Raw genomic sequence first — 12,789 nt, 5'->3', positions numbered from 1 at the left:
GAAGATTCCTTAGTACATATGATTATTATGGGTGAGTGACTCATTTTTAAACTTGAATTTTATTTGCAAAAACGTTATGCTAACATGGAAATGTAGCCAAACACCCAATATTTCTGCATTTTTTTGTTTAATTATAAGGAGTTTAACTAAATATCTTTTCATCTCTTCATAAAAAATAAGGTGTTGGAGTAATTTAATAAAAAAATTTATTAATAATGATTGATTTGATATACATTAACTCAGTGTAAAATGTCTATACTCTCTAACCTCTAAGGGTTAATTTACTGATTGTTGGTTGTTTTAGGCCTTTTCTTGATTTAGTTTGTCTCATTGAAACATAGTTTATCATAGAGATAGTGTGATACCCTCCCTTTAAATCTGTATCAAAGTCAGAGAGAATTGGATAGCCTTTCTATTAAATGATTATAGTGTAAGGAATTATGCAAAGGCACAATGGACTTCATTTAATAATTGTACATCTAGGAGTTGATTATGAGTAGTAGAGCTAAATACCTCTGCCACACTAAATAAAAATGGTGGTAGTTTAATAAAAATACTTGTAATTAATTAATTTATTGTATCAGGTGGATGTAAAATCTCAGTACTCTTGCTTTGAATGTGAATCTATTGATTGTACATTACTTTAACCCTTTTATTAAGGTAGTTTGTTTTAATGCAACATAGTTTAACATGTATGGTGTGATGTTACTTTTAAATCTATATCAAAATCAGGAAAAATTAGTTGCTTTTTTATTAAATGATTTTAGTGTAAGGAATTATGAAAAGACACAATAACCTCTATTTAATAATTGTACTTCTCTTGAGCTGATTGTAAGTTGTTGAGCTAAATATTTTAGTCATACTAAATAAAAATGTAGGTAATTTACTTAAAAATACTTGTAATTAGTTAATTTGTTGTATCAGGTGGATGTGAAATCTCTGTACTCCTGATTTTAAATGTGAACCTATTGATTAAACACTACTTTAACCCTTTTCTTAAATTAGTTTGTTTTATTATATGATATTTTGACATATGTTTAGTGTAAAATTCTTAGTTTATTTCATTTAAGATTAGAAAAATTCTGAACTGCCTATAGATTACTCAAGTGTATAGGTACAAAATTGTAATTGTATGCATTAAAGATGAAATGCATGAGGGAAAATTGTAATAAGGGGAAATAGTAGGAAAATTAAATATTGAAATGGTTCTGAGGAAAAAGTTATATGATGACTGATTCATGATTGTAATAGAGCAAAATGAGAACAAGATAAAGACAGAACCAAAAGGGAAATCTTGTTCTATTGTCAACCTTAGGCAGCTCTTGATAAGGTTGTAAATCTCACTTCTCCTGTTCCTGGCCACTCTACAGTGTCAGTCACTCGAGCCCAGTACAGGAGATAACTAGTTTCCATCCAATAAGATGAAACTTACCCAGAGAGACTTACAGGAATTGTTGTGATGCTGTTTAGGTTATAACTAGATGAAACCTATCCATCAAGCATTTATTCCTTAGGGATCAGATAGAAACCTGGAATAAATGTTGAAAAACAATTCGACAAACATTAAGACGATTGTCGTGATTATGAGTGAAAATAATAATAATAATAATAATAATAATAATAATAATAATAATAATAATAATAATAATAATAAATGAAAAATAACTGGATTGTTAAAAAATACCATGAGGTTACCATCATCATCATTCTAACAAAAGGTTAATAATTTTTTAAATAATACACACATCATGCAAATTACAAGAGAATCATAATTTAGGTTGTAAAAAACATTATAAAAGAATAAAAAAAGGCACGCGCACGCGCACACACACGCACACACCAAAGGTAAAATAAGGAAATAGTTACGTGAGGAGGTAGATTCACTTTTAAAGACACGCGGACAGGTGTTTCGTCGGTTTTTTTTTTTTTTTATTTAAAAGCGCAATTAACGACATTTGCCAGTCGAGCAAATTCGGGTTCGACAATAACAACAACAACCTTCTCTTTTCTTACCCTTCTCTTCTAATAATTTCACCCTCGGAACCAATTAAATAATTCTGTCAATCATAGTATTCCTTAGCGTTCACTTCGACCGGAAATTTATTAACTTACTCACATCAAAAAAAGGTTTTATTTACGCTTTTCTATTCAAATTTTAAAAATATTAAAATTGTACTATGATAGATCGTTTTACTTACTCTTCTTTCATATAAAAAAAATTTTTTCTTCTGCTTGAACTTATCGGGAGTAATAACGATAACAGAAACGCGAAACCGATAAAACTTTGTCGTTTTTTGTTATGTTTGTACTTACTAAAGCGCGTATTTTATTATTATTATTATTATTACTATTTTCTTTTTTTTTAAAACAAAGAAAAAGAAAGAATATGAAAAGGAAAAATAAAATAAATGAAATTTTAGGACCGCAAAATCAGTTGGACGTGAAATATGTTTTTTTAAAAACCACAAAAACTGATTATGATTCCTGCGGTTATGAGACTTTATAAATTCATAAAAATAAAATTTTCACCAAGGATTTCTTTTTTTTTACTTAAGTAATAACCTTTTGTAATTTTTTTTTTTTTTACGAATAATATAAATAATTTTCTATTTTGATTTTTACCCTAAAAAACTCTCTCTCTCTCATTCATTCATTCATTCGCTCTCTCTTTCACTCATTCCGCTCACTCGTTTGTACCCGACTTCCCTTCCTTTTGAAAACACAGATGAAGATCAATTAACAAAGGATTAGAGAGGGCATGCGACAGGGTGGGTGGCCTGCACGAGCCCTCTGACGTAACAATTAAGCTATTCTCATCATCAAAACAATTCGTTTTTGTTCGTACTTTCCTTTTATTCTTTTCCTTTTCCTTCCTTTTTCCTTTTTGTTCTTTTACCTGTCCTTGCAATCTCATTTTTTTTTTTTTGGGAGGGGGTTTCTGATGAAAAATTTAATTAGTCATTTTTTATTTATCATCGAATGCAAAAAAAATTTTTTAAATGATGATAATGATGAAATTTTATGAAAAATTCAAACGACATCCATTATGACGACGCAACAAACCCGATTGTTTTTTTTTCTCACTTTGTTTGTTTGTTTGTTTGTTTTCTCGAAAAGAAAACATATGAAAGAATAATAATAACGACGTTAAATGACAAAATTGATAAGGATTAAATTTGACGTAACGAATAAATAAAAATTTATTAAAAAAAAGGCGGAGAAGGGAGAAGCAGGGAGGGGCAAGGGGAGGGAGGGATAGGGGGAGGATAGGAAAATAGAAAATCAACAAACGAATTGACAAGTCAGGTATATTGATAAGTGATTGTCGAATAGTTTTTTTTTTTTTTTCATTTCATTTAACATTATTATTTGTATATTAAATATAATCGTAATAATATACGTCATCATCATTATTTGAATTATAATAATGACGTCATTTTATTATTATTTTTTTTTTTTAATAAAGATTCAAAATGTCGTTTCGTACGTTTCGTAGTTTGTTTTCTTCTTTTATAATAATAACTAATTCCTCTTACAAAAAAGTTTTTATCGAAAAATTTTCAATGCAAAGTTTTTAATGAGTTTATTCAAAAATAAAATTTACAAAATTTTTTTTCATACAATCAATTTTTGTCTAATTCCACGTTCGATATTTTTTTTTTTTAAAATTATTAGTTCACTCATGCGTTGATTCAAAATGTTGTTTTTACAAATGGCCCGTAAATTTTCTTTTTTTTTTTTTAAAACATAAAAAATAAAAGGAGGGGGATTTTACCATCAAAAAAAAAAAAAAGGTGAAGATTTTTTTAAAAAAAACTTTTAAAATTGTAATCAACCCTTTAAAAAAAAAAAAAAAATCAACCCTTTCACACCTGAACGATTCTTCAATTAATCGTAATAAGACACGGTGTAAAAACTATTCATGTATTAACGATACAACAACCAAAAAATTAATTTTTTTTTTTACAATTTTTACGGAGGTTTTAGAATTTGTGTACTACGAACTCGCACGTACATTGATTTTCGTGTGTGTATAAAATTTTCATCCCTTATCTAAGGGTAAAAAATACAGATAACAATTCGTTACGACGGTTTTTTACTTTTTACTACTTGTTTCACTTAAAAATAACGTAATTTTTTTCTTTTTTATGTCGATCTTACATTTTTTAAATAATAATTAATAATAATTTATTTAAATAGATGAAATTAATAACTTATTAATATTCTTCTTATTAAAATAAATAAATAAATAATTATTTTACGAGAGAAAATTATTTATTTAAAAAAAAAAAAAAAAGTTTTTTTTTTTAATATTTTAATGAATGAAAATTTATCATTTTTATATATTTTTATTATTGTTTTCTCTCTCTCTCTTTCTCTTTCTATCTCTCTCTTTATTTAAAAATCCCCAAGTAGTGTAGAAAAAAAAATTTGTGACAAAAACGTGAAATGATTTGATAAAGAAAATGTCGGATTTTGAAATTCCTTTTTTCCTTTTTTCGGGTTCCTTTTATAAAAATTTATTTAAATTTAAAATTAACCTTTTTCTTCCTTTTCTTTTTTTTTAATTTAGAATTTTTTTAAAAAAAGAAAAAGGTTGAGTGGTTTATAATGGTTTAAACCTTTCGATTCGATCGGGTGTCGATCAAAATTAACATTCTATCAAACTTTAATAATTAAAACGAAAAAGATTAATAATAATAATAATAATAATAATTAATATTTTTATTGCGTCATCATCGTAATAATTCGTTCGTTAGAAAAATTTAAATGTGGATTTTTTGGGAAAAATTTTTAGGTATCTTTTTCCGGTTGTTTTTCCTTATAGGAATGAAAGCGGGGGAAAATATTTTTTTGTTAGGAAAATTTAAAAAAAAAAAAAGAAGAAGAAAAAGGAAAAAGAAGGGAAAGAAAAATTTTTATTTTTTATTTTGGTCATCCCTGAAATGAAAACTTTCTCAAAAGAGTCTTTAAGTTGGTTAGAAAGCGAAAATTTTATGGTTGAAGCCAAAAACCGAACGGAAAAAATTTTAAAAGCGCATGAGCCAGAAATCCCCGATTTCCTTTGGTTACTATGACGACTGACCGCATCCCAAAATGGCGACTGATCCTCCCTATCGAAAAACATTGAAGGGTGAGCTTAAAATCAGAAAAGGAAAAAAAAAAAAGTAAAAAAAAAAAAATTATACGACGACGTACAACAACTTTTTTTCATCTTTTCCTTTTTTTTTTATATCTTTTCCAGTTTAACGTTAAACGTTTTTTGAACGATTCGAATAAACGTTTGAACAAACAACAAACAGAAACCTTCCAAAAAATTGAAAATATAACGTTTTTCACACCGCTGGAATTTCCGGTGGATTTTTTTCTTTTCTTTTCATTCCGACCAAAAAAAATAATAAAATTCCAGATAAATTTTGAATCTTTTTAAAATGGATGATAATTAAAATAAATAAAAATCTTCATTATTATTATTATCATTATCATTATATTAAACTACAATATTTATATATATATATATTTATATTATTAAGTATACATAATTACAACCTATCGAAATCGCAAAACATCAGACTCAATTTTTTATTTTTTACGTAACAAAAAAAAAATTATTAATTATTTTAAATTTTCCCGCCAAAAATTTAAAATTAACAAACAAACAAAATGTCGGATTCACAAATGTTTTTCGTTTTTTAAATTAAAAAAAAAAAACAAAAAGAACATAAAAACAAACGAAATTTTTTTTTATAATTCAATAAAAAAAAAAAAATCAATTTTTTTCTCTTTCCTCCCCCTCCCTCCTCTCGATCGATTTTCACTTTTTACGTCTCTCATTTATCACTATTATCAGTAGTAGTTATCAGTGTGTGTGTCTGCGTTATCAAAGTAATTTTTCACAGTTATTATTTTTTTGTACAGTTGAAATAATTATTTTCTTATTTTTCACATTTACCAGTCGATTATTATTATTAATATTTTTTTTAATTTACTCAATTGTGATTGTGAGATCCGTGACTTAGATCATTCTTCTTTCTTCCCTGTAAAAAAAAAAAAAATAAATAAATAAATAAATAATAATAATAATTGTTACGATTTTTAATAAGATTTTGAAAATTAAAAAGGTCAATGACCCTTTTTCATAATAAATTTACAAAAAAAGAAAAGAAAATTTGATTAAAAGTTGAACGAACTACTAAAGACGACACAGAATCCCGTAAAATAAGATTTACATAAATAAAAATAAATAAATAAATAAATTTCCTGTAAAAAAAAAATAAATTATTTTATTAAATAAGTAATAAAATATGTTACTATTATTATTATTATTATCAAAACGGAAAGTTTTATTTTAAGAAAAAGGTTAATGATAATAATAATAAGAATACTCTCTTTCGTTAAAAGACGTGCTTGCTCGTATTGTACATAATTTTTGATTTATTATTATTATATTAATTTTATTATTATTTATTTATTATTATTAATAATTATTATTATTACGGTAATAATTTAACGGAAAAAAAATTATTTATAAGACCTTAGTAAATAAAAGAATAAAAAATTAACCGATTTGTGCGTGTGCTTTAACACTTTTTTTTTTGGGGGGGTGAGGAGGGGGGGAAATTTAAAAAATTTTCTGCGTGTTTGTGTTTTGACCATCGAAATAATAATAATAATAAATTTGAGGCTTCGGTTTTTTGTAAAATTGCGGTTATTTATTTATTTTTTATTAAATTTAATTATTTTATTAAATTTTTTTTCATTCCCTCTTAGCAGAAATATTTTATTTAAAAAATTATCGATCGATCGATTAATTTCGATTAATTTCGTGTTAAAAATTATATAAAAAAAAAATTAAATGGTGATCGTAAACAATAACAAAAAAAAAAAATATTAACCGTCTGTTAACATAACCGTTTTATTACTATTATTATTATTATTTAAGGCGTGTCGTTAACGTTAGTAACAAAATAGAAGATAAATAGAAAACAAAAGGAATATTATTATTTAAAAAAATTTTTTTTAAATTTGATTTATTTTAGTTAACGCCCCTATGTCACCTAAGGATCCCCTTCCCTCTCCCCCTACCCTCCCTTCGCCACTGTTTTTTTCTCATTTAAATTTATTTAATTGGACAAATGGACGAATTCTCATTAAAAACTGGACCTCATATATACAAAAAAAAATTTTTTTTTTGTTGTTAAATCATAAATTAAATTTTTTAGTTTTTTTTATTTTTAACCCCCTACCCTGCATATTTTCTCTTTTATCCTTCTGATTTCAACCCCTATTTCATTAAACTCTGATCACGTACTATTTGCTTATAGATTTTCATTTATCTCAAACAAATGACAAATTTCTCAAGATTTTAAGAAAATTTTCCGATGGATTTAAACATTTAAAAACCTTTTAAATATTACTCCGTGAAATTTTTTTTTTTCGTTTGTTTGTTTACCAACAAGCAAACAAACAAAAAAAAAGAAAAAACATAATGTAACAATCACTACAATCTCAATACAAACACGATTCAATATAATAATAATAAAAAAAATTAAATGACAGATATTACCCGGCGGCGTTAATAAAACAAAAAAAATTTTTTTATTATTCATTCAATCAATCATTCATTCATTCATTCATTCATTCTCTCGAAAAAAGACATATCGATTTTTTTCCGTTTAAAATAAAAAGAAAAAAATTTTTCTACATCATTTTTTTTTAATATTAAAAAAAAAAAAAATTAAATAAATAAAAAAGCAAAAAAACAAAATAATAATAATAATAATAATAAAAGGAATCCGATGGATGGTAAAGTTATGTAAGCGCTTAATCAGGGCGTGAGGGGGTGAGAGAAATAAGGGGTGAAATTTTATGTTTGAATTGTCTTTTGTAAATAAGGGTTTAAAAATTGATCCTCTTATATAAAACCAATTCTCTTTTATTTATGTACTACTTATTTATTTTATTTATTTTTTAATGAAAAAAATTTTTTTTTTATTTTTTTACGATTATGTAATTTAAAAAAAAAAGGTTCAAAGGTTGCGTTGAAAAGGTTCGTTTTTTGGTTTCGATTTTGGAAACCTTCAAAAGGCTTTTTAATTTGTTGTGTTTTTTTGATTTTATAAATGGAGATGATTGCATCGGATTTGTTTTGGTTTTAAAAAATAAAAAATTTGTTGACATTTCGAATATCGATAATAATAATAATAATAATAATAATAATAATAATAATAATAATAATAATAATAATAATAATAACAATAATGTCAAACGTCACACGTTATTTATAAAATAAAAATGTCAGAAGATGAAAAAAAAAATAATAATAATAGTAATAAAAAGTAAAAATAAAAAATAAAAATAAAATAAAATAATAAAACTAACTATTTTACAAAGGACTTATTTTACGGGGGAGTTACGGGAAATCCTACTTGCAGAGAAAGACCGACTCTTGGGGCTCCGTGACAGCGGCCCCCGACCTGGGAGACTCCGTGGTGTTGGTGTAAACCTGACCCCATCCGTAACTGAAAAACAAAAAAAAAAAAAAATTAAAAAATTAAATTCAACGTAAATTTTATTTTCCCACGGGTTTTTGATCCATTTTTTTTTAATTTTTAAGGCTTTTAGTCCAGTACTCGTAGACAAAGTGAGTGACCCCATTTAATAAAAGGAAATTACGTAAATTTTTATGTGTGTATATAAGAGGTATTATGTTTAAAGGTACGTTTTCATTCGTACCTTCTTCGTTCCCACCTGTTTTTTTTTTCTTTATTTTGTGTTAACTGATACGGAATGTAAAAGAGATTAATATATATATGTATTAGACGGTGAGGGATGACAATGATACACTACCAAAAAAAATTTTCTTTTTTTTTTTATTTGATTTATGTTAAAGATAAAATTTTTTTTTTTTACTTTAAACTTGAAACCCATCGTCAGATTTTTTATTTTAAAGATATTATTATTATTATTATTATTATTAAAAGGAAAAGTGACAGAGTTACGTAGATGTAGGAAATCATCAAATCATCACACAATCATTCCGAAGGTGATGAAAAACGAACCGCAACCAAACACCTCAACAACCGAACAACCAGGGTTTTCAGAGAGCTAATACTTGACGCCAAGCTTTTACTGCCACCGCCACCACCACCACCGTTACCACTACCTCCTTATTCCTTTCACCATCATTACCAAACCTTTTCCTTCCTTTATTGGGAAACCCCGCCCCCTCACACGAAAAAAATTTTCCTTTTTTGTTCTTTTATCTAAAAAAAAGAATTGAATTTACAAATAAAAAAATTTTTTTTGTTAACGGATAGGAAAAAGTGAGGGAAAAGAAAAGGATAAAATTAAAAAAAGAAAAATGTGATAGAAAGAGAGAGAGAGAGAGTGGGGATAGAGGGTAAAGTTGAAAGTTCAAAATAACGCCAAAGGAAAATAGAAAATCGTTTTTTTTTTTTTTTTTTTAGAGTCCCTTTATTTCCTCAACCTTTATTGTTTCCATTGATCTTTTTATTGAAATTCTTTTTTTTTTACTCTCTCTCTCTCTCTCTCTCTTGCTCTTTTCCAATCTTATCGTCTTCTTTTTTTTTCCCTTTTCTAAAGTAAAATTAATAATTGAGAATGAATCTGGGGCGATAGAAAAAAAATTGAAGAGAGAGAGAGAGAGAGAGAGAGAGAGAAAAGGAAAAGGGCAAATATCTTAATTTGATACGAAGGGGGTTTACATTAAAGGGTCTGCTCGAATATCCAGTCCATGGAGAACTTTGGTTATTTCATTAAATATTTTAAAAGGGATTCCAGCGATGTTGATAACATATACATAAATAAAAAATAGAAATTTCACTAAAAAATCAATAAATAAATAAATAAAATTTTCTTCGAGTTGTAATAAATTGTGACGTCACAACAGTTAGAAAAAAAATTTTTTTGATCATTGTTTGCGTGTTTCACCAACCTTAATTTTCAATAATCGTTTACCTTTTTAACAGGTACATTTTAAAAAACATTGAACAATTTCATATCTAATTTCAAAATCAATTTTTCGTTTTTTTTTTTTTTTGGTCGGGGAGGGGGAGGGTCAAAAAATTTTTTTTTTAAATCCGATCCTGCTACTGTATAATCACTCTCGTCCGATAGATGATGACAATAGAAAAATCCTTTTCCAATAAGAAAATGATCCGGTCCTATTATTGAGTTACACGGTTCAAATCCGATGATTTTTATCTATTTTTTTTTTTGTTTAATAGATACCTGCGAGTGAGTACTACTACCTGTTTTTATTTTTCTTTATTACGTCATTTTCCTAATGGACGTATGAGAAATTTTTTAATGTGATTGTATGGGTCGACGAAAAATCTTATGTGCATGTGTGTGTGTGCGTCCGTGATTATTTTTATTTAAACGTTTAAAAAATAAATAATAATAATAATAATAATCGAGGGGATTTATTAAATGACGGATTAAAAAAAAAAAAAAAAATTAAACGCTTATTAAAAGGTTAAATGAATAAAACAAATACATAAAGAAAACAGGCATACAAAAAACATATTTCAATAATCGAACGCCTCGAGAACACGGGGTGACAACACGTACTCCGGGGGTGACATCCGTCGCAAATGCTTTTGTTACCCTCACTCCGGGGAATCTAGACGTGCTAGTGGGAAAATGAGTTCAAAATGAACAGACGTTCGCTTTTCACTTAGGGAGTTTTCCGTTTGGTCTTTGTAAAAAAAAAAAAAAAAAAGACTAAATTTATATTTCAACAGAAATTTTACACCGCGCTAATTTAACGTCTATTTCTCTCTCTCTCTCTCTCACTCTCTTTTTCTTGTTGTTGACACGTTCGAAACTTTGTAATTTAAAATTTATTTGTTAGTTACACTAGAGTAAAAAAAAAAAAAGTTTTAGGAAAAACTAATTTTTTTTACGTGTTATCATACATAACTCGTGAAAAACAGATGTTAAAGACTCTTCTGGAATAAGAAGAAAAAATTTTTTTTTAAAGAATCTATCACTCTATTGACACTTCAAATATATATATATATATATATTTGTATATGATGTCTTTAAGTTAAACTACAACCGTAATGATTGATCGTGTCACGAGAAAAAAAAACACTTTAAAAAAAAAATTTCAAACCCTCTCTCTCTCTCTTTCTCTTTTACCGTCGTCATTGTCGGTACGATACGGCAGCTGGAATTTTTTTTTTTTTTAGAGGTGTCGCAAAATGTAAAAATGGCAAATTTGACACATCAATAACACTTCTGTCGACAAAATTTTGGATCGGACAACTATATCAAAATATTCTTTTGTTGTTATTATAGATCAATGGAGTGTGTATAGTATAGTATTATTTATTATCCAGTCATCCCGAAATAAAATTTCTTAAGTTATTCGTATTCAAATATGTTGTTGCAATTATACGTTTGTATAACATAAAGAAGAAAAAAATAAATAAATAAATAAATAAAAGAGGGAGGGAAGGAAGAAAAAGAAAAAGGAAACAAAAAAATTTTTTTTTTTTTTCGTACCTGGATATTTGATACGTTTATTTAATAATCGTTTTCTTTTTTCTCTCTCTCTCTCTCTCTCTCTCTCTCGCACTCGAGTTCTAATGACTTAAGACGGGATAATAACTTACTAAAAATGTAATCGATTTTATTGTAAAGAAAAAAAAAACAATTTTTTGTAACTGATCGTCATCATTATCATTATCATTATCATCATCATCATCATCATCGTCATCCACTTGAGAACAATAATAATAATAATAATAATGTCCCGGAGATAAGTAGATAAAGTAAAAATACTTTTTAAAATATTAGGGGATGGATGATAAATTTAAATGTGTAGAATTTTTTTTTTATTTTTTAAAAGTTTTCTTTAAGAATTTTTCGATTGTTGTTGTTGTTGTTGTTAATAGTAAGAATAAACAAACAAACAAACACGACAAACTTAAAAGAGACAATAATAATAATAATAATCATTTTTAAATCGACTCTTCAAAATCACTTTCAACTATTGTTATTTTTTATTTTTATTTTATTTATTTTTTCCCGTATATAAGACGACGAAAAATCATTTTAATTCTATTTAACGTGGCAGTAGAAACGTATTAATTCGTATAAAATTAAAAAAAATTTTTTTCTTTTTTCCTCCCCCGGTATGACACATTCTTTAAAAAATATTTTATATTTATTTATTTCATTCGTTTTAGACTCTCTAAGTTAATTTTCATCATCCCTTTAAATTTACAATGAAAGGATTAATAAATCGTAAAGGGTTTTTCTTTATAAAAACCCGCCCCCTTCTCACTCCCTCCATACTTCCCTCCTTTTCTCTCCTACTCCCTTTCCTTTTAATTTATAAATTCCATACGTGAAAGAATGTTTCGTAGAAAATCTTATAAACAAACCAACCCAATATTGAAAAAAAAAAAAAATTTTCGCCGCATTTTAACCTTATAAAACTTTTAAATTTTTTTCCATCCTCCTTCCAAAAAAAAAAAAAGTGTCAATAGAAAAAGAATAAAAAATTTTTTTTACGTATAAATAATAATAATAATAATAAAGCTGGCATCAGTATTATGTTTACTTATAAATATGATACGTTGGTATTAAATTTTTGTAAATATATAATTAGTTCAATAGGAAATTGGGGGGATTATTAATCCTTAATCCGACCTTTTTTTTCTCGATCCTATTTTTTTTTTTTAAGGTTTGTTTCTTCTCCTCAGGTTCCACGTTTTTTTTTTTTTTTTCTTTTTCATATAAATATATCCAATC

Source organism: Pediculus humanus, genomic scaffold (genome assembly GCF_000006295.1).
Source record: "Pediculus humanus corporis 1103172107423 genomic scaffold, whole genome shotgun sequence".
Taxonomy (NCBI): Eukaryota; Metazoa; Arthropoda; class Insecta; order Psocodea; family Pediculidae; genus Pediculus; species Pediculus humanus.
Note: the sequence above shows the minus strand (reverse complement) of the source record.